The sequence below is a fragment of the Amblyomma maculatum genome, chromosome 3, assembly GCF_055883805.1.
Source record: "Amblyomma maculatum isolate TAMU_Amacu chromosome 3, ASM5588380v1, whole genome shotgun sequence".
Classification (NCBI taxonomy): domain Eukaryota; kingdom Metazoa; phylum Arthropoda; class Arachnida; order Ixodida; family Ixodidae; genus Amblyomma; species Amblyomma maculatum.
Window position 1 is genome coordinate 133558408 of NC_139346.1, and position 22699 is coordinate 133581106.

Sequence of the window (22699 nt, forward strand, 5' to 3'; positions counted from 1 at the left end):
GATTGGAGAAGGTGAGTTTACATCCCCATTCCAAAGAAAAGCATTGTTCCTACTAACGCACGATCGCGCTTATTTCGCATGCTAGCAAGGTGATGTTGAAAATCCTCCAAGGTAGGCTGCAGCAGTATGTGGATCGGGAGCTTCCGGACGTGCAAGCTGGGTTTCGCAAGGGCAGAGGAACTAGAGACCAAGTTGCCAACCTTCGCTGGATCATGGAAAAAGCAAGAGAGCTCCAGAAACCCATCTACTTCTGCTTTATTGATTATGCGAAAGCGTTTGACTGCGTAGATCACAGCAGATTGTGGCAAGCTCTCCAAGAGATGGGAGTTCCAATTCACCTCATCTGTCTCCTCAGGAACCTGTATGAAGGGCAAGAGGCCACAGTCAGAACTGGGCATGGTCTTACTGATTGGTTTCCGATTGAGAAAGGAGTGAGGCAAGGCTGCATACTGTCGCCCTGCCTATTTAACCTATATGCAGAGTGCATCATGAGGAAGGCCGGTCTGGACGAGTCTTCAGCTGGAGTGAAGATTGCTGGAAAACGTATCAACAACCTTAGATATGCGGATGATACCACTTTAATTGCAGAAAGTGAAACGGAACTAAAGAGACTTCTGATGCGCGTACAAGAAGAGAGTGAGAAGTTTGGGCTTAAACTGAACATTAAAAAGACAAAGATCATGGCGTCTTGCCCTATCAAGTCCTGGAGCATCAAGGGACAAGAAGTGGAAGCAGTAACAGATTTTCTCTTCTTGGGCTCCAAGATTACCTCGGAAGGAGACTGCAGCCATGAAATTAGGAGACGCCTGCTTCTGGGAAAGAGAGCAATGGTTAGCCTTGACCGCCTAGTAAAGAGCAGAGACATTAGTCTGCCAACCAAGATCCGTATAACTCGTGCTATGGTCTTTCCAGTTGTGATGTATGGATGCGAGAGTTGGACTGTGAAAAAGGCTGACCGGCGAAGAATTGACGCGTTTGAATTGTGGTGCTGGCGAAGACTCTTCAGAGTTCCTTGGACTGCCAGAAGATCAAATCATTCAATATTGACGACCATAAACCCTGACTGCTCATTTGAGGGTCAAATTCTAAAGTTAAAGCTCAGCTACTTTGGTCATCTGATGAGAAGAGAGGAGTCGCTGGAGAAAGATTTGATGTTGAGAAAGGTTGAGGGTTGCCGGAGAAGGGGTAGGCAGCGAACGCGATGGTTAGATGGCATCCTCGAGGCACTGCAGATGAAGTTATGTGATGTTAGGAAGATAGTGAGAGACCGGAAAGCGTGGCGTGACATGGTCAATAGGGTCACGAAGAGTCGGACACGACTGAACGACTGAACTGACTGACTGACTGAACTGTGTCATGCTGTCATGCAAGCAACAAGAGAGTGAGCGACAGTAGCATGAAGAAAAACGTTTATTTCTCAACACTAGCATTCATTAAAAAAAGAACACTGAACAATACACTGACAAATTTACTTGAAATACACATTGAATAATGACGAGTTGTCACACACATTACAATACACTCACTACCAACAATACAAACAAAACCCTTCAACCAACTTCTCTGCATTATGAAAGTGTTTTGAGCTTTCTTTGCTTTTTCTTATTTGACAGTTCATTGTTTAAGAGGTCAGTCTTCATTCGGACATAATTTTTAAGTAATGTGTTCGCTGCTGCCCACAGTATATTGTGATAGACAACATCAGGATGATGACCTTGAGAACAGATATCGAATCCTTCATCGTCTATCACTTCTGCTGTCAAACTAATCAGCAGTTCCCTCTGATGTCTGGAAGCATGAAATTGCACAACATTTTCTGCTGTAGTCAATTTCTCCAGAACAAGTTGAATACGCAGCACAGCATCTATGACCACTGGCCTCGGGAACTTCAAACCACCCCTGGTGAGGTTCTCAATTATTATGTGGTGATCCAGTTCCATATCTCTTTCTTGGGCAGTAAGATTTTCTGCGCAAGCTGTGCAAGGAACCTTTTTTAGAGCTGAATGTGCACAAATTCCAGCTATGTATGTAATAGCTGGCAAGCTCGACTCCTTGCTTTTCATGTCTTCTTCTGTTATTTTTATCTTAGTCTTCTACGAGGCGGCTGGCATCTAATGTCTTGCTGCTAGATTTCCACATGTCTTTCATTTCAGGGAAGATAAGTGAGTCTTGCAGCCTTAGCTTCGCTTCCGCCTCATATATTTGCTGGATAGAGACATGGTAGTGTGTTCCACAAAGGCGACGGTATCTTCCAAACCTTTCTTCGAGGCTGTCAGTTTGAAATTTGCCGAGCAAGACATACTCCAAGTGAAGCTCGTCAAAGCAATAGCGGCAGATCTCAATAAGCGAATAAGTTGTAAGCCTGAGTGCAGCATGCGTATCAGTTGTGAGCGCGCCGGTATCCATTCTTACCTCTTTCCATACATCTAACCAGCTGACAAAAGAACTTAGGAACTGCACTTGCACATCAGACAAGCTCGTCACTGGTTCTTGATAAGGATCTCTTAGCAGACGGCCTTTCTTAGGCGTTTTTACGTTTACAATGTGCCACCACTTGAGTATCACATTGATAAAGTCTGCCGTTCCTTCAGCATAGGACAATCCGAGTTTTGCTCCAGGGGACCTCAGGGCTTCAATAACGAATGGACTGAAAACTTTCAGTGCAAGTTTTACGTTCTGTCTTTCTATGTTAGATGGGTGGAGAGCTTTGTATGTGAGCCCATAGCCAAACTTTGACAGACTTTTTTTTTCAAATTCATGTATGTCGCGCAGTGCCTTAAAAGAAGCGCCATTAATTCGAACTAATGATGATGCACTTGAAAACTCCGGATAGAAAATACATGTTCCAGGATTTTTCTTATTTTACACATTTCACATTTTAGTAGATGAACAGGATCCACCACATAAAATAGGGGCCTAGATTTGTCAGCTGGGTGAGGGTATACAATACCCAATCTGTTATTTGGTGAAAACATGGACATCACTTTTCTGTTTATCGCATTGTTGTCTGTGATGACAGCAATAACTGTGAGTCCTGCCTTCTCAAGCTCTAAGATCACTTTTTTGAGGACATCGTGCAACTGCCTTGCTTCAATGCTAAAGACAGGCAAGATATGCGCAACATCTATGTGCCCTGATAGCAAACTCTGAATCATAAATACATGAGCAGTTTTTGCTGCACCAGAACAGTTTGCTGCTGTGCCGGTCAATGAGCCACCTTTGTAATCAAAGTACTGCGTCAAATGAATTTCGTCCATCATGAGAATGACAACTTTTTCATGTTTCTTTAGATGATTTGTCCTTCTTTTGATATAGCTTAAGAAATGTTCATCTGTCTGTTCATGCGCAGGACTAGCACGATACTCGCCACAAATCCTCATAGCTGTAGAAGGGTGTGGCAAAGTTACTTTGCTAGTACTGCGGACGAACCTATAGGCATGTGGGGAAATGGTATAAAGGATGCTTGAAAATATCATAAGCTCTGCTGGATACCTCAATGCACTTTTATCTTTAAGGAGCAAGTGCAATTGTTCAGTTAAAAATTTAGCTGTTTCCAACTTTTCTTGAGGCAAAAGATCCTCGCTCGTAATGTCATCAAGAAGTGAGCACACTAGCTGAAAAGACGCCTTTACTTTTTCATCTGTGTGACATACAGATGGTGCTTTGAACATTTTTACGCTTTCCAAGAGAGACTCAAGAGAGCGCATATCATCCAGCTTGCTAGGCATAGTTACATCATCAGAATAAAGTTTTACCTTCCTCCAGAAGGCCGTAACCTCCATAAGGTCACTCACTACAATAGAGCGTTCCACCTCTGGTTCTCCTGAATCACCCGCAATGTGCACGAAAAACACAGCGTTTTGAACAACCTTCACCATCCAAAAATCGCACACCTGAATATCTGGAAGCCGTGAAAGTAGATCACCATATGACGCCAGCTTGTTCTTACGCTCTTCTTCAGCATGTGCTGCCAGTGACAACTGCACGGCTTCGTCCATATGGGATGCGTCAAGTCGCCTTCGTTTTTCTTCCGGTGCATCACGCACTGGAGCAAAGTGTGATAGGTAGGCAGGGCTATTGGGGAAAATGGTTGGTACAGCCTCTTGTGTCAGACGTGTAAGTCCCATCGCTGCTTCCACTGTCCTCCCGTCAGATGCTGTATAGCTAGAAGTGGACCGGAGATACTCTGGCTTGAAGTGCAGCTCGCAAACCTTCACAGCAAAAGAAAAGATCAATTATTAAGATTTGGGTTCGTTCACCATCACCACTGGTATTTTTGTTTTCATATATAACGCGCCGTATAGATCCTTCAGCAAATAGTAATCAAGCAGGGCCGTGTCAAGTGCAAGATAAGAGGCTCAGCATCAAGAAACGCAATCGACACAGTACTCCAGACGAGTACAAAAGCCATAAGTGGCTCTCCAAAACTTCAAAATTCGAAATCCCAATATTTCTACCGGAAATGCCGAGAAGCCAACTCTATTTCATTAATATCCGACTAGCTCTACTCGATTTTAGCACGAAGCTAGCAGGCAGCACTGGAACCAAAGGAAATCATTTTCACCATTTTTACACAGTAAACAAAAAGTCCCCGTAAAAAAAAAAAAAAAAAATCATACATTGGTTCAAGAAACGAGATTGTTTTAAACCTTGGCGCCTACGGAAGAGAACATGCGGAAGTATGTACTACATACCTTGGGATCGCGTAAGGTGCAGATGTCGACATCGTCCCGACGGATGGCTCTCACCCATTGCTTTCTTCGGGAAACGTCACCCGGCAACGAAAACAGTCTGACTTTAGGACCGTTATCGTAATTTCCGCGGCAGTTGGGTACGCAGCAGCGACCCATCGCAGCTCTCGATGCATGCAGAAACCTCGCAGAACGTCGTCCCACACCGCAGGCACAGGCCTAACGCACTGATTTCGCCTAGTCGTCGACTTTACGACCAGTTTCAACCTTGTTCGGAAACTCCTCGACACCACCACTTCACTTCAAAGGCTATTCGTGCAGTTTGCACGCCGTGTGCTGGATTATAATCACGAAACAGTTCAAGAAATACTACATCCAAGCGCAAGCGTGCGCGCACCCGCCGGTCAACAAAGGTAGAAAAAAAAAACGTATTTGACCGTCAACGCCACCTATCGGAACGCCGAGAAACCCAGGTCCCCTTCGGTTAGGGCAAGGTGTTGTGACGTCAGACCTACGAAAGACTGGAGTGCGGAGGCGTTGAAAAATTCTAGATGGCGCTGGCAGCAACCACCATCGCCTCTACCCTCCCCCGTGCCGAGCTATCCCTCGCGCTTTTATAACCTTGACGTTGGTACACGTCATCCTTGTCGTCGTCGTCATCGTGTTATCTTTTCCACCAATAATATCTTACTGCCCCACCGAATACTTCATCTTGTTTATTATCATGTTAATACACATCATGCTTATCTCATACCCGTCATTTTATCAAAATATCTTACGTTCATACTTCGATTTCAAACTTTATATTATATGTGACAGGAAAAACAGATTCCTGCGTGTAGTACTGGCGTGCTCCTAAATATGTGGACTTTAAAATCGTCCTTCCTCCCTTATTGGATTTATTCCAATACGTGATCTGTGCTAAGAATGAGTAGCATTACCAATAATATAGCTAAGAAACAACCTTCGTTACTATGACCAGCAAGTGACAATACTTCACCTGTCGAAACATCGCTGGAAAGAAAGAACCCCCAAACACATTAATTCTACTTAGGCGTTTGAAAGGATTAAAATGCAGCCGCTAGGCCAACGCTGCAGTGAGCACAGCTGAATACATAAAAAAAAGAAACACTTACTTTTTCTGACAAGGAAGCCCTTCGAGCTTACCTCTAAGGGTCCTGTCTAATATTTTCCACGAGAAAGCAAAGCAAGGTAGCAGCAAGGGGATGCTCTATTAGATAATGGCAGTACATTCGGCTTGCTGAGAAAGGAAATTTGTCGTTTTTTTTTCTACAAGGACTTGATTAAAGGAGGTGATGATGAATCAACATTTATTGGATCCGAAAAACTCGGTGGTGCAACTAGCTTCCAGCCGTGCAGTATTGTCGTTAGAGTGGAGAAGACAAAAACATTTTGGCATAATGCGCAATATTTTTTTTTTCAAATTCAGCTGAAAGCAAATGGGAAATACTGCATTCAGTGCAATATGCTCGGCTTCATTAAAAGAAACCTATTCTGTGCGTTTAGTGTTCAGTAAGCAAATAAATTGTTCGTTTGACTTGTGAACCCAGCAGTGTCCGTAAACCGTTGAAGCTTCTCGTAGTTGTCGTGCTTCCTATAGAATTCCATGACTGAAGCACTACACTAACTCAGCAACCAAAAATTAGTAAAAAATAACAGGTTTGATTAACTTCACATAATGCATCCGGTAACCACAACGAAGACACACATGTACTGCAAACTTCAGACTCACATTTTGAATGTGTTCGGAAATACTTAAGCTTCGGGACAGCACGGAGCCCAGGCTGCGCTTCCTCATATTTCCCCAAGGCTGAGAAGTAAAAATGACACACTTCTCTATTAACAGGCAGTTGTTAACATATAGGCAGAGGGTAAGCATGGTTTCAAACTAGCTTTACGACAAAAACCTCGCTTAAGCATGGTTTGCATGATTTAGCAAGGTTTTGTAGTGTTTTGTGGAGCAGGCACGGGAGCGGGTTAGCGATGTCAGGAAAACGGGGAATGAAACAGCGAAAATATGAGCATAGCCCCTAGCAAACTTCGAAGTTCCTTCACGTTGTGAGGTGTTGGAAATGATGCAACGGCCGCGGTATTTTGAGGGTCAGGTTTGATGCCTTCACGATCGACGAGGGGTCCTAGTACCAAAATATGACGCTCACCGAAGCAACACTTCTTCGAATTAAGTACTAGACCGGCGTTTTTGAAGCAGTCCTGCATGAGAGCGAGGCGTTCATTGTTTCATTGTGTTCATTGAATGTCCGGCTAAACATGACGACATCATCGAGGTAGCACATGCCTATTTGCCATTTTAGCCCACGTAGGATCGCGTCCATAAATCTCTCTAAAGCTACAGGAGCATTGCAGAGACCGAAAGGCATTACTTTAAATTCAAACAGGCCATCGGGTGTGATAAAAGCCGTTTTCTCAAGGCGTGATCAAGGAGTGATCCAAGGTGTGATCAGAGGGCCTGAATAATTCTTTTGACTTAGGCGTGTCGTTGTGAAAAAAAATCAAACTAAAGCCAATCAGAGGGGCTAGTAGCGTGCTAAGAGTATACGGGGATGAAACGGGACGTATCCGCCAAAGAATTGTGCGAACTACTTTTTCCTCCGCTTTCCAGGTTTTTACATGAGGATAAGGTGTGGATTATTATTATGATTTCTTCTCCACACAGCTTACATGGCGGTCTCTCCTGTTTCTTTATGATAAAGGTGTTAATAAGGTATGTGTGTGTGTCCGATGCGCAGGCGACCTAAAATGATTTCAATATAACGTTCTTGATGAGAGCTCGACTTCCATTCTTATATGGTGCTCTCTGGTTTAAGTAAAGTGAAACTCTGAGGTAGGTGCAGACGTTACTTGCGCTCTAGCACAACCTCCATGTCGTAAAAAGCGCGAGCACAAGCTGATGGACTCTGATAAAGCAGCTGCGTTAAACTTTCACTTAATGTGCTCCGCGGCGCACCACTCGAGCGCTCTAGACAAGTGTGATCTACACTGTACAGCCCATCTACATGTTTTAAACATTAAGTACCTCTATAATTCAATATTTACTATTTCATATAAGCAGCATGATTAAACACTACCTAATTTTAAGGTCGACACAATATTCGTTTGGAGCATGCTGCCTGCATGAAAGGCAACCGTGACACAATGCAGACACTGTCACAAACAAGTGCATTGTTTTACCATACACCTGGCTACACTGTTTAAAAGAAGCTTGCAGCGATCGCATGACAAAGCTGAATTAAAACCTTGATTTGTATGAATGCGCAGCTTTTATTGGTCATTTTATTATAAAGCAGGAGGCTCAAAAGTTGAAAATGGAAATAGGACCGCATTTCTAGAGAGTTCATGTATGACTTCCAGTGACTTGATTTCTATACAATTGAAAATCTATGTACGAGTGTCTTCTGACCACTTGCTTGATCTCTTCAAGATATTAGAAGGTTACATGGAGAAATTTTGCGTGTTCTAATGCTGGCATGGACATTGCGAAATTCCCTCTGCTCTGATAGGCTGACCGCACAATTTTGTGGCAACCGTTTCAGAAGTCATTCACTTCTGTTTGAGATGCCGGCGGCATTTCCTCACCAGGGGAAGAAAAAAAGCAACCGAGGAAATCTGCGTGCCTATCATGCCCGGCTAGTGTAGCAAAAAAGCGAGAGTCAAATAACTGATCTGTAGCTATATCGCCCCTGCATAAATAAAAGATCCCTATGCTGCACGTCTGGCCTAAAAATTGTTATCCAGATGCCACAAAATCATAAAAAAAACTATTGAGGCGCTCCACCTGTAGCTTTGATGTTAAAAAGAGTCCGACTTTATTTTAGCCTATTTACTCTGGCCTGACACGCAGAGGAATAACTCGTGCAGTGCGCAAAACATGCACAGAATGAATATATTACGAAATTATTCTCGTTAGGATCCGAACGAAACTAAATTTAGAGTTACTGAGTGCAGATCACCGCGTATTTTAGGCGCATCATATGGTTTGCATTAGGTCGAGGGATACGGAATACTACACCAGGATACACAATGAACTACTTCGGACGCACTGACACGAATTGTCAACACAAAATGCAGACTGAAATGCATGAGTGCACAAAAATAACAACAACGAGAAAAAAGTAATTCAAATAGCAGTAAAAAGCGAGATAAACAGTATAAGCGCAATTAACGAAACATTATTGCACAAGCAACCAAAATTGAAGTGTGGTACGACACCACTGGAAGTAAGGTAAACAAAAAGGGTTAGTCTGAGGAGCCCAATGCAACCAAGGTTTAAAAAGATACGCTGGACCCCAGGCCAGTGAAACCATCTCAGAGCACTTCAGAGCCAACCATGTTGATCTGCATTTTTTATTTCACAGAGGGTAATCAATTAGTAAAGAATAATTACTTATTTTTCAATTATTCTCTTGAGAAAAGAAGTGTCAGTGAAAAAGTTGAAGACCGCCTGTTATTCCACACATAATCATTAGTGTACAGTGTGAGATACCATATTACATGTAAGACCACCCTAAATAGGTCCTTCCTTAACTAAGGCGTAAGAACAAGGCTGCGTGGCCTAATCTCATCCTGTACAACTCGGGATACAAATGTTCTGAAAGGATGGATTCCGATCTCGCCCTCCTACTTGAAAGTCGATGCCCGAGAAGGCAGCGCCTGCCAGCTCGGCCACGTGATATAGTATCGTGACGTCAAATACCGACGACCAATCAGCGTCCGGTCATGTCACCGGCCCCCATGCCAGAGGCATCAGTGTGAATAGTCCCCGACAAACGCCGAACCCCGGACTTCCTACAGATCGAGGCCTTTAATTATATTGCTTGTATTTTTTTATGCGCATTATGCACAAGCGCGAAGATTCGTACGCTAAGGCAGCAAATACTGAAATCTTGTCCTTTCCACTTCAAATGAGGCTCAATAATGTATTTGTGGGAAACTACAGCTCTCCCTCGAGATAATTTGCAATGTGCAGCTGTAAATGAAAAGCCCGAGAGAGAGAGAGAGACAGGTGTTTAAAACAATGTCGACAACAGACTTAAATTTGGATTTCCAAGAACGCTTTTCTAAATCTTGATTGGCCTGATTTTGAACAGTTTTTAGGTACTGATGGATCACAACCGGGCCAGTTCAAGCACCTGCCGGAACGTCGGGCTTATGTCATCATTTTGCGGCGTTCATCCAAAGGAAGTGATTCAGGGCTCCCTACTCTTCATGCTTTTGAGAAGCGCACGTTTTGCAACCCTGAGCCATCGTTGGCCCCGCTGCGTTGACTCAGAGGTTAAGATGCCCAACGACTGTGCATGGATGGTCCTCACAATGGGAGGGAGGGTGGCAGATCCTGGCCCTGATGGAGCTGGACAGGTAGGTAACCGCCGCTTGCGGCAAGGGCTAGGCTGCCACCAAATTTTTATCTGTTGTAGACCGTCATTGCACCCACCACCGCTTCGGTGGTGGATGGCGGCTGTTGCGGCGCGCGTCTTTCTTTTTTCTCTCTCTTTTCTTTTCTTTCTTTTCTATTTTCTCCTCTGTGCGTACGAGGCAGCAGAGGTGGCTCAGCTACAGAGCCAGTAGCAGGCCCGTGCATTTTCTTTTCCTTCTTCCTACAGCCACAACGACAACAGGTGCTCGAAATTAACCCGCAGCCCTCTACTACGATGAGCCTGTCTCTGGTTTCGCTCTGGCCTTCCTCCATTACCTTACGGTGTGGGTTAGGTGTCCACGGAGAGTATGAGGTACAGCGCCTTTCATTCCCTGTCAACCAATTTACAGTTTATGTTTACAAATGTTGCGAACTTAAGTGTGCAGGAAAGATCATGAGTTGGTTAAAGCTAATCCTGAGTAGCCGTGGCCGGGCCAGAGTGCAGCACTAGCTCTTGAGACATTATTTGAATATGTAATGAATTGTTACTTGTAATTCATACAAAATCCAAATCAAAGGAATTTTCAAATTCACATCGTCGAAAAGTAACCAGGTTCATACATCCTTAGTAAATTCTTGCAAAATAAAATTTTTAGGAAAGGACGTGTTCAAAATAACAAAAGCTAAAAACCTTTTTTTTTTAAATAATGTCTTAACACTTCGAGCCTGACATTAACTACCTTTTCTTTAGCTTGACTAGAAGCTAAATAATGCCAGTGCTGCTTCCGCAAAAGAAGATCAAATGTATTGACATTTACCCCTTCCAATGTCTACCCGATCAAAAATAATACGAGGACATTCTCTCTTCGTTTAACCTGTATCTTGGCAAAAACAATACTATCAATTTGATTAACTACTGGATTTACTAGCCAGCTAGCTTTACAATCGCTCGCTTATAAGCAAGGGGTGCGCTTTCTGGAGAGCCACTGTTCCTCGAGCTCGTCGAGCATTCTCTGAAAATGAAAACTTTCTATGTAATTTTCGTCACCCTTGTGATGTGTATCACCGTATCCATGCAAGTACCATGCTTTGCTTTCTTCAGACATAGCAATGCGGCTCACCAAATTTTGATCAATTATTTCTTGTCGTAGTTTGTGTTTTTCGTTTCTTTCTTTCGGCTACCCAAGACATTTCTGTCCTGTGCACAAATATCTGCCAGTTTTTCACAGGCCGAATCATGTTTTTTTAATTGGTTCATTGTTTAATAAATAAACTGGTAGATGAAGCCTTTATAGGAGAGCTTTCTGTCCACGTGCTGTGGGCATGGCAACCATGGACACGGACACGAATGTCGAGCACATACCTTTACTTTATGCTATATGACGTTAAAAGCGGTGTAACACTATATGTGTACTCATTGCAATAACGATGCAAAAACAACCATAAGCTGTGTCCTTACGTTCGAGCAAAACCTGAAAAGCCTCGGAGTCTCTCAATAATGTCTCAAGTGCACGGCGAGGAAAGATTGGGGTAGTGACAGAAAAACACAACCGTAATTTCACGGAAGGGGATACAAGCGACTCGATTCAATTGAGTTAGCGGCTCAGAGCAAGTGGAGGAAATATTCATTTATTGAGCTTTGCCATTGAGAAGCTGGGCTAGGCAAATATGTGAGCACGTATGGTATAGGTTCGCTTTCACTTGGCCAATGGTAATATGAAGTGCAAGGTAATATGAAGTGTAATATGGAGCGCAACCGCACCGCTCTATCGCATCGCTCACGAACAATATCATCCGCACTTGTCTCTTAGTCGGCTGTGCTCGCACATATCGGCCATGATGCTGTCTTTGGGGCTTCACTGCTAACGAAAATTTTATTTCCGTCGCGAGATTCTTCATTCTACATGCATTAAGAGAGCGCGTATGATAAGGCGTAGGAGCTCTCTCATAAATACTGAGCATTGTATTGAACCATCCCCTTCATGGATCACTGCCTTGTCGTGGCGGAGGGGCTTGCGAAACTCGATGAAGTCGTGAGCTCTGCTGTGTAGGGCCACCCAAGATAGACAGGTCACGGCAGAGAGTTCTGACAAAATGTGATTCACTGGAGAAGGTAATGGCAACCCACTCCAGTATTTCCTGCCAAGAAAACCCTATGGCCAGTCACAATACCATTATCGATATGGCGCCGGAAGATGAGCCCCCCAGGTTGGAAGGCGTCCCACATGTTACTGGGGATGAACAAAGGGCGATTCCTAGTAGCTCCAGGACGAATGAAGCGGCTGGGCTAAAGCCAAAAGGACGCTCAGTTGTGGATGTGTCGGGAAGCGACCGGAAAGTCCGATGTTGCAAGGAAATATATCACATAGCAACATGGAATGTAAGATCTATGACGCAAGGTAAACTGGACATCGTCAAGCGAGAAATGGACAGATTGAACATTGATATCTTGGGTATCAGCGAGCTCAAGTGGACCGGAATGGGAGAATTTAACTCCGGCGACCATTATGTCTTTTATTGTGGGCACGAATCCAAGAGAAGGAATGGGGTCGCTCTCATAGTAAACAGAAGAATGGGCAAAGCAGTGCTAGGGTACAACCCCAAAAACGACCGAATGATTTCACTTCGGATCCAAGGTCACCCTTTCAACATAACAGTTATCCAAGTCTATGCACCGACCACTGCTGCTGAAGAAGCTGACGTTGAGAGATTTTATGCGGACCTACAATGCCTTTTAGACCGCACCCCATCATCAGACGTCGTTTTTCTCATAGGAGACTGGAATGCTAAGGTCGGGAGTGAAGAAATATCCGGAATTACAGGCAAGTTCGGTCTTGGTGAGCCAAATGAAGCTGGGCAGAGGCTAGTAGAGTTCTGTCAAGAAAACAACCTGACCATAGCGAATACTCATTTTCAACAGCACAAGAGGCGCCTGTACACATGGATTTCACCGGACGGTCTGTACAGGAATCAGATCGATTATATTATTTGCCGGCAGAGATGGAGAAGCGCTATACAAGCAGTAAAAACAAGGCCTGGGGCCGATTGTGGCACCGATCATCAGCTTCTTGTTGCCAAAATTAAGCTTCGATTGAGGAAAACGCAGAAAACTAGAAGGCCTTTCAGGTATGATCTGGATCAGATTCCATTAGAATATGCTGTGGAAGTGAGGAATCGATTTCAAGAATTAGATCTAGAAGACAAAGAGCCCGAAGAGATGTGGACTGATGTTCGTGATATAATACAAGAAGTTGCTACTAAGGTAGTTCCAAAGCAAAAGAAATGCAAAAAAGCAAACTGGTTATCTGAAGAGGCTTTGCAAATAGCTGAGGAAAGGAGGATGGCAAAAGGTATGGGGGAAAGAGAAAGATACAAGGTTCTCAATGCGGATTTTCAGAAAATAGCAAGGAGAGATAAGAATGCCTTCCTGAACATACAGTGTCAAGCAGTTGAGGACAACAGCCAATTAAGAAACACAAGAGCTCTGTATAAGACAATCAAAGATATCAAAGGAAGCTTCTGTGCTAAGCTGGGCGTGATAAAGGACAAACGAGGCAAGGACCTCACTGAAGCCTCAGAGATAAAGAAGAGGTGGCAGGAATACACAGAAGAACTGTACAAGAAGGACCCGGATGTGCAATCCCAACATAGGACGGTTGTGATTACTGATCTCGAGCCGGGCATCCTGAAGAGTGAAGTTGAATGGGCCTTAGCCAGCCTTGCTAAGAACAAAGCAAGCGGAATTGATGGTATTCCAGCTGAGTTGCTTCAAAACCTCAACCACGACGCTGTTAACACACTGCATACATTATGTCAAAAGATTTGGACAACCCTGCAGTGGCCACAGGATTGGAGGAGGTCAGTTTACATCCCCATTCCAAAGAAAGGCAGTGCCAAAGATTGTTCCAACTACCGCACGATCGCGCTTATTTCGCATGCTAGCAAGGTGATGTTAAAAATCCTGCAAGGTAGGCTGCAGCAGTATGTGGATCGGGAGCTTCCGGACGTGCAAGCTGGGTTTCGCAAGGGCAGAGGAACTAGAGACCAAATTGCCAACCTTCGCTGGATCATGGAAAAAGCAAGAGAGTTCCAGAAACCCATTTACTTCTGCTTTATTGATTATGCGAAAGCGTTTGACTGCGTAGATCACAGCAGATTGTGGCAAGCTCTCCGAGAGATGGGAGTTCCAATTCACCTCATCTGTCTCCTCAGGAACCTGTATGAAGGGCAAGAGGCCACAGTCAGAACTGGGCATGGTCTTACTGATTGGTTTCCGATTGAGAAAGGGGTGAGGCAAGGCTGCATACTGTCGCCCTGCCTATTTAACCTATATGCAGAGTGCATCATGAGGAAGGCCGGTCTGGACGAGTCTTCAGCTGGAGTGAAGATTGCTGGAAAACGTATCAACAACCTTAGATATGCGGATGATACCACTTTAATGGCAGAAAGTGAAGTGGAACTCAAGAGACTTCTGATGCGCGTACAAGAAGAGAGTGAGAAGTTTGGGCTTAAACTGAACATTAAAAAGACGAAGATCATGGCGTCTTGCCCTATCAAGTCCTGGAGCATCAATGGACAAGAAGTGGAAGCTGTGACAGATTTTCTGTTCTTGGGCGCCAAGATTACCTCGGAAGGAGACTGCAGCCATGAAATTAGGAGACGCCTGCTTCTGGGAAAGAGAGCAATGGTTAGCCTTGACCGCCTAGTAAAGAGCAGAGACATTAGTCTGCCAACCAAGATCCGTATAACCCGTGCTATGGTCTTTCCAGTTGTGATGTATGGATGCGAGAGTTGGACTGTGAAAAAGGCTGACCGCCGAAGAATTGACGCGTTTGAATTGTGGTGCTGGCGAAGACTCTTAAGAGTTCCTTGGACTGCCAGAAGATCAAATCAGTCGATATTGTCGACCATAAACCCTGACTGCTCATTGGAGGGTCAAATTCTAAAGTTAAAGCTCAGCTACTTTGGTCATCTGATGAGAAGAGAGGAGTCGCTGGAGAAAGATTTGATGTTGGGAAAGGTTGAGGGTCGCCGGAGAAGGGGTAGGCAGCGAACGCGATGGTTAGATGGCATTCTCGAGGCATTGCAGATGAAGCTATGTGATGTTAAGAAGATAGTGAGAGACCGGAAAGCGTGGCGTGACATGGTCCATAGGGTCACGAAGAGTCGGACACGACTGAACGCCTGAACTGAACTGTATTGAACCATAGAGCTCGGCGTTGATTCAGCAGCATCAGAGGAAGTAAGACTGGAACTTGTTTGCTTTTAGGAAAATAAAAACAAAGTAGGGGACACTTGATCTTGGCCTTTGTGGAATGACGCGACTGTGTTAAAGGCTCGCGATGGCGGCTCCCCTTTTTTCACGCTCGTGTACGCGCACTATGCCACTCGTTTAATCACTCCTCCGTTATTTCGTGCCTCTATTGCCTCACTCATTCTCATCGTCACACATTTATGGATCTATTTTATTTTCCATATCCTCGATTGCTCAGGTATTATAGAGGAAGTGGGGTCACATTATTCATAAAAAAATAAAAACCGGCAGCTGTAGCAAATAACGCAGTACAATACAAAATTTCTTACAAGTGAATTAGAACACAATACAAACATCAGCAAAAGGGTTGATAGGCTAAACAAAAGCAGTACAAAATATTTCAGCATTAAACTAGGACACCACACAAACATTAGCGAGACTTATAGAAAGGAAGAAAAAAATGAAACGAAATATTTGTGAAAAAAATTAATCAAATCAAGAAACAAAAATGCAGACAGTACCTGGCGACAAAGATCGAAATCGAATATTGACGCAATATGCGCGGGAAGATGGTTCCAGTCATTTGATGTATGTGGCATGAACGAATAATAAAAAAAGCGTTTGTGGGCAGTAATCGACGTAAACTTTGTGCTAGCGATCAACCCTTGAAAAAAGATACGTTGGCGCTAATATGAAGTGGCTGTGCATGAAGTATTGATGATAAACTTTACGAGACTAAGGCGAAACAATCTCCGTCGAAGTGACAAACAGGGCAGGCACAAGGTGGTCTTCGTGTTAGTAATGCTGACAGTGCGGCTATAGTTTGAAAGAAGAAAGCAGAACAGCGTTATTCTTATATTATTCAAAAAGGTTATTTAAGGTGGCATTATTATAATCCCGGAGTGAAGCTTAATACTGTAGTTTGGAGCGTACAAGAGATTCTTAAAGCTGTAATTTTAGGGGATTCGGAGCATTACTGAAGTTTGGAAGAGAACTGTGAACGAACGTATTTCGCTGTAGAGACTTTTTAACACCGTGAAGTAGAGCCCAGCTCGCAGATACATCTTCAATGCCCTCGAAAAAATTAGCGACAGCTGTAAAGAATGCAAAAATTCGTCACCACACTTTACATGCCTCAGTGATCTAGGGTTTTCTACCACAAAAGAATGCCTAGATCTCACTGGCGCGAGCATATTCTGACAGCTGAATAAAACAAAACTTCTTCCGATTTGCACCTTTGATAACCACTGTGGCCTTAGTTTTTTTTAACCGAGTACCAAGTTTAAAGAACCACAATATTACTTCATATTTGAAAATAAAATCGATACTTTTTCCACCTAGGTCTCTCCCGCAGAACGGAACCCAGCCCCATATTGCTGCAAGGTATTCTGATGCTGTGGAGTGGTGCCCAACAGGTTCTGTAAGTCCATTTTCAAGAAATATTTCGTCTTTCTAAACCCTACAACAGTTTAGTAGAGAAATATAAGTCATATATATATATATATATATATATATATATATATATATATATATATATATATATATATATATATATATATATATATATGAAGGAAAGAAGCCAACAGTCGGCGAGGCCAAGGAAAGCGTTGGGGATGGTATTTTTATGTCATTTTTTTTTATTTTTTTTTTATTTTTATTTTTTTTTTTTTTTAATGGTTACTTCGATAACCACAGAAATTAGTAATGTAATCTGTTTAGGGGAAAGATAATTAGACACAAAGTAGAAGAAAAAACAACGTGCCGATGGTGGGATCCGAACCCACGACCTCCGAATAACGCGTCCGGTGCTCTACCAACTGAGCTACATCGGCCGCTGTCCCCCCTGCTACTTTCTTGGGTATTTATGTTGTCTGTATACGAACCTTGAGAGTGTTCACCAGCGCCGCCCTCAGCCATAGCGGCGGACGTGGGACGTCCTTTGTTACCGCCAGCGTCACGTAGAACGTGATCAAGAGCGAGGGCGAAAGCTGTGCTAGAACCCTCTTACGCTACCTATGGCTTCAAGACTGCCAGAACCGAGACCCCCGTAAGCTACAAGCAGATCAATCAAGGGGAAATGAGGGTGCTCGTTATAATACATGAAGGAAAGAAGCCAACAGTCGGCGAGGCCAAGGAAAGCGTTGGGGATGGTATTTTTATGTCATTTTTTTTTTAATGGTTACTTCGATAACCACAGAAATTAGTAATGTAATCTGTTTAGGGGAAAGATAATTAGACACAAAGTAGAAGAAAAAACAACGTGCCGATGGTGGGATCCGAACCCACGACCTCCGAATAACGCGTCCGGTGCTCTACCAACTGAGCTACATCGGCCGCTGTCCCCCCTGCTACTTTCTTGGGTATTTATGTTGTCTGTATACGAACCTTGAGAGTGTTCACCAGCGCCGCCCTCAGCCATAGCGGCGGACATGGGACGTCCTTTGTTACCGCCAGCGTCACGTAGAACGTGATCAAGAGCGAGGGCGAAAGCTGTGCTAGAACCCTCTTACGCTACCTATGGCTTCAAGACTGCCAGAACCGAGACCCCCGTAAGCTACAAGCAGATCAATCAAGGGGAAATGAGGGTGCTCGTTATAATACATGAAGGAAAGAAGCCAACAGTCGGCGAGGCCAAGGAAAGCGTTGGGGATGGTATTTTTATGTCATTTTTTTTTTTTAATGGTTACTTCGATAACCACAGAAATTAGTAATGTAATCTGTTTAGGGGAAAGATAATTAGACACAAAGTAGAAGAAAAAACAACGTGCCGATGGTGGGATCCGAACCCACGACCTCCGAATAACGCGTCCGGTGCTCTACCAACTGAGCTACATCGGCCGCTGTCCCCCCTGCTACTTTCTTGGGTATTTATGTTGTCTGTATACGAACCTTGAGAGTGTTCACCAGCGCCGCCCTCAGCCATATATATATATATATATATATATATATATATATATATATATATATATATATATATTATTGAGGATTGTCTATGCTATATATGTATTAACAGACACTCGTATCATATGGAGTTACAGTTTATTATGTAATATTATATTATATTTTATTATATTATATTATGGAGTTATTATGTCGCATTTTGCATAATTCTGCAGCTCCCAACAATTATATTTCAAATGATGCAGAATATTCGATTTAGCAAAAAAAAAAAAAATTAGAGAGAAAACGAGCGTTTTCCTTGCACGTAACAGTTCTAAATCATTGTTTCTTCTTCCAATTACATACTTCAGGGGACATTGGAGGGCCTATAGTATAGCAGTTATTAAGTTTGCTTCATTTGATATAAAGTTTTGAAAACTTGTGCTTAGGTCATGATAAAGACATACTTGCGAGAAATCTAACCCGGACAGTTATTATGAGTGAAACCAGTTTTACAAACACGATATATTTAAGTCCAACACGTGCTTCAAATTGCTTTAAATCTTGTGGATGGGAATTGCATCGGCTGTGCATGGGAACACAATTTAAGAAACATAACGCAACAAGCAAAGTGGAAGTACCAATAAAAACTTCATAGCTAAAAGTGGCGGTTTGTTCGGTTTTTCTTCGTTATAATTGCGAGTGGAAGCACAAGGACAAGATACCCTTAAACGCTGGAATCGCTTCACGAATTTTCGTTTGCTTCTATGCCATTCGCCCTCTATCACTTAAGCTCAGCTCTCATGCAAATGGCGACACGCACTAGCTTTTTACTATACAGTTATAAATTAAATTACTTCAGCTGCCGTAAATATATGTTCTGTCCTTTCTACAAGAGACTGAATAGAACTACTAGTCTGAAAATAGTTCTTTACGAAATTGTGGGACTTTACTGGGCGATGTAATCCAGCGCAACGTTTATTTTTGTTTTGATATACTTTTGTATGCTTTTATTTAACTGCTGTCTGCAAGCAGAAATTCATGTTTTGCACGGATCACGACCACGCGAAGAACGTAGATATTTAATCATAAAACAGAAGCATACGAAATTTTGAAAAAAAAAAAAAAAAAAAAAAGAAATGCTGCTTGGGCGTATTGAAAACGAAAAACAAAAATTGTAAATGGATTTATACGAACGGAAAGGTGCAGTACCGGTCAAGTTTTTTTCTGTGGACACAGCCCAGAGCCGCTCAGGCTATGAGAGACACCGTGGTGTAGTACTCAGGATATTTCGACGACCAGAGCTTCTCTTACGTGCCCCGACATCTCACTACGGCTACGTATGTGAGAACTATTTTAATGTGGCTCATCTTTGAACAAGAATTAAAGTCCAGTTAATGACCTGTAGAAACACAACTTTCATGTTTAACGTTATTCAGCATCGTGAATTTCGCTGGTCGTAACTGGGCCGGGAATGGCGCTGCAAGCGTGTTTCAAATGCAAGTCATTGTTTGTATTTCTCCGCAAAACAAGAAAAGAAAGAAAAGCTTTGTGGCTCATAATAAGCTGCGCGGAAACATTATTCATACTAATTTGAGCATTTGACTTTAGGTCCCACAAATATAATGTATGAATATCACAATATGGCAAAGTAGTTAGGATGAAAATCGATAAAAAGCAATTGTAAAATCCTAGTAGAAGAAGGGAATAAAAGGCAGGGAGCAGACGCAGCTCTCCGTCCCCGATGAGATCAGACGCAACATCAGAGTGGACTCGGTATCGAAGAACATGTACCCGGAGTATAACAAAGGGAGGAGAGCAGCGAGAGCCAAGGCGCTGATAGACCAGCACGCGGCCGACACACACGCACGATACGTTGACGCGGCTGAGTATGCCAAGATACACGGGTTCACGACGGTCGTCGTCGACGCGACCGGCACCGTTCGCACGACCGCCAGCACGAGATGCACCAAGGCAGAGCAAGCGGAGGAGGTGGCCATCGCCCTGGCCATCGCCGACGGCGACTGCCACACAGTGCTATACGACTCGAGGCAGGCGGTGAGAAATTACGCCAAAGGCAGGATAGTGAAAGAAGCTGTGCGCATACTGCAGGCAACCAAAAACGACAATGGCAGCATACAAGTGAGAATCAAGTTGTTCCCAGCGCACGCGGGCGAGGCGTCAGACCGCAACGCCAACCACAACGAGACGGCACACGCCGAGGCGCGCGCGCTAACGGACCGCGCCTCGGTCGACTGGCCGCTGTGGTTCAGCACCAAAGACCTCATAACGGACTACAACGAAATAACCAAGGTGTTCCGCCTAGCTCGCAGAACTCTTCCACCCCCTTGCTCGGGGCTCAGTCGAGAGCAAGCCGTTTTATTCAGACAGCTACAGACGGGCTCACTCCCCAGTCCGTTGCTGATGCAATAGAATGTATCCCGAGACGCACCCGACAGACAAATGCAGAGTCTGCCGAACGGAGACTGCCGGCTTCGCACACATGCTGTGGAATTGTACCCAGTACCAGGAAGAAGCTAAGTCTGGGAGGATTCCGCCGCGACTGGAAGCAGCCGCAGGGAGCGACAATCAAGAGGAGCAACTCTGGGCCGTCCAGCAGGTCATCAAGGCGCTGGCCCGGCAGGGAACCAGCGAGCCGGCCACGGCGAGCGGGGACCCAGGCCGCGCGGCCGGTGCCCAGAGGACGACGTAGGCCCCGTCCGGAGCGAGCGCGCGCGAGCGCGCGTTCTACTGCAGGCCCCGAATAAACGTTTTACCAATCCAATGTTGGAGGCTCTCACGCGAAGACGCGAAAAACGGGCTGAGATCGCAGTGGTTAATGGCAAAATATTCTTTTATAACGAGTGGTCAAACTAATTACGAATTTATTTCAGGAACTAAGCAGTTAAAACCAGAAAATTTCCATAATATCGCATTAATTTTAAGCTGTTACAAAACGATCGTCGTATACACGACTTTTTTTTTTTTAAGTTCTATGTTTGCACCCTGGCCCCGCCGGGGTGGTGCAGTGGTAAGACGCCCGATTACTGTGCCGGAATCCCGGGTTCTAACCCGACCCCGGCGGCTGCGTTTCGATGGAGGCGAAACGAAGTAGCGTCCGTGGTACACTGTATCCGTGTGCTGTGCGATGTCAGCGCACGTTAAAGATCCCTAGGTGGTCGAAATTACTCCGTAGCCCTCCACTACGGCTTCCCTTTCTCTCTTTCCACTTTCACCCCTTTCATTACGGCGCGGTTCAGGTGTCCACAGAGCAAGTGTGACAGATACTGCGCCTTCCCCTTCCTCTGAACCAACCAAAACCCAACCAACCAACATGTTTGCACCCGGACTATCGCTATGTCCTTGAGACTATCACTGTTTTCTTTCTTGTGCAGTGCTACTACGACGCCAGTTACTGCGGCCGATTCTGCGAGTGTAGAGGTCCAGCTTGGTGGAAAAGGTGCTACGAGCGGGCAAACACAAAGTGAAAATGGCACAAAGTGAATGAAGTGCTGGCATTGGAACCAAGACGGAAATTAAAACACACAGCCTTATAACACTGTGTATGCTGCATTGTTGTTTTGCGCAGACAAAACTTGATCGCATTCTATTCAGATGGAGCAATCCATATGGAGAAGTAGAAAACGATTATGTGCACCTAAGGAGCGATATACTGAAAGAAATCACAATAGCAGTTATTTTACAGCCCAAAAACCTCATACAACTAGTTTTATGCTCTAAGAAAAAAAAAAAACTAATTACAGGGGTACGTAGCTGTCATTTTGCAATTAGGTCTTCTCCTGGCTTCTAATTATTTTCCGCGCAGTTCTTAATTTGTCCAGCTACTATGTTATAAATTTGTCATGGCATGACTCATTACGGGGCATTTGCTCAAGTTTACTACCAAACTTGAGACGAAGCATGCTTAGGTATTTGCAAATTCATCTTTAGTGATCATTGTTCATTTTGAAAGTTACAGCAATTTGTTTTAGTTTTTGTTCTTGCCATGTAAGTTGCGTTCCCTCCTAATTTTTCTCTCTCACAAGTGGACAGAGTGAGTTCTATTTCTCCATTTTGCCAGCAACCAATTATGATATTGGGCATTACGCCCGACATCTTTTTCTCACAACGTGGCTTGCATCTTCCTGCCTCTTCCTCCTCTAATCTACAGGTAGACAAAATAAGCCCATCGCTTCAACCTTCCAGATGTGGCAGGTGGCATATGACATTGCGCCGAACGCGTACGATAGGACGTCTTGGTGCTGGCGCGGTAAAACGAACAGACAAAATAGGGTAAACAGTGAGGCTGTGCAGCAAAGAAAAAAAAAAAAGGAATACGAACATATTATATAGCGAAGCCGGTGGACTTAAAGTGTAGGCAGCCGTTTGGTGGGAAGGTAGAAAAATAAGTGGTAGATAAATAAGAAAAATAAGGACAAGTGAAGTCTTCCGTCTCGCCCTGGCCACTGCTCAGAAACAAGA

The 22699-nt window shown here is 44.0% G+C and overlaps 1 long non-coding RNA gene and 1 pseudogene across 1 annotated transcript; one reads left to right on the plus strand and one right to left on the minus strand.

The window, feature by feature from the left end:
* Positions 1 to 1520: 1520 nt before the first annotated feature.
* Positions 1521 to 4850, minus strand: LOC146196097 (uncharacterized; annotated as a pseudogene).
* Positions 4851 to 11024: 6174 nt separating this feature from the next.
* On the plus strand, positions 11025 to 21774 carry LOC146196098 (uncharacterized). Its single transcript, XR_014705625.1, has 3 exons — positions 11025 to 11158; positions 16679 to 16757; positions 21613 to 21774. It is a non-coding gene; the product is annotated as an uncharacterized LOC146196098 (long non-coding RNA).
* The last annotated feature ends 925 nt before the right edge of the window (positions 21775 to 22699 follow it).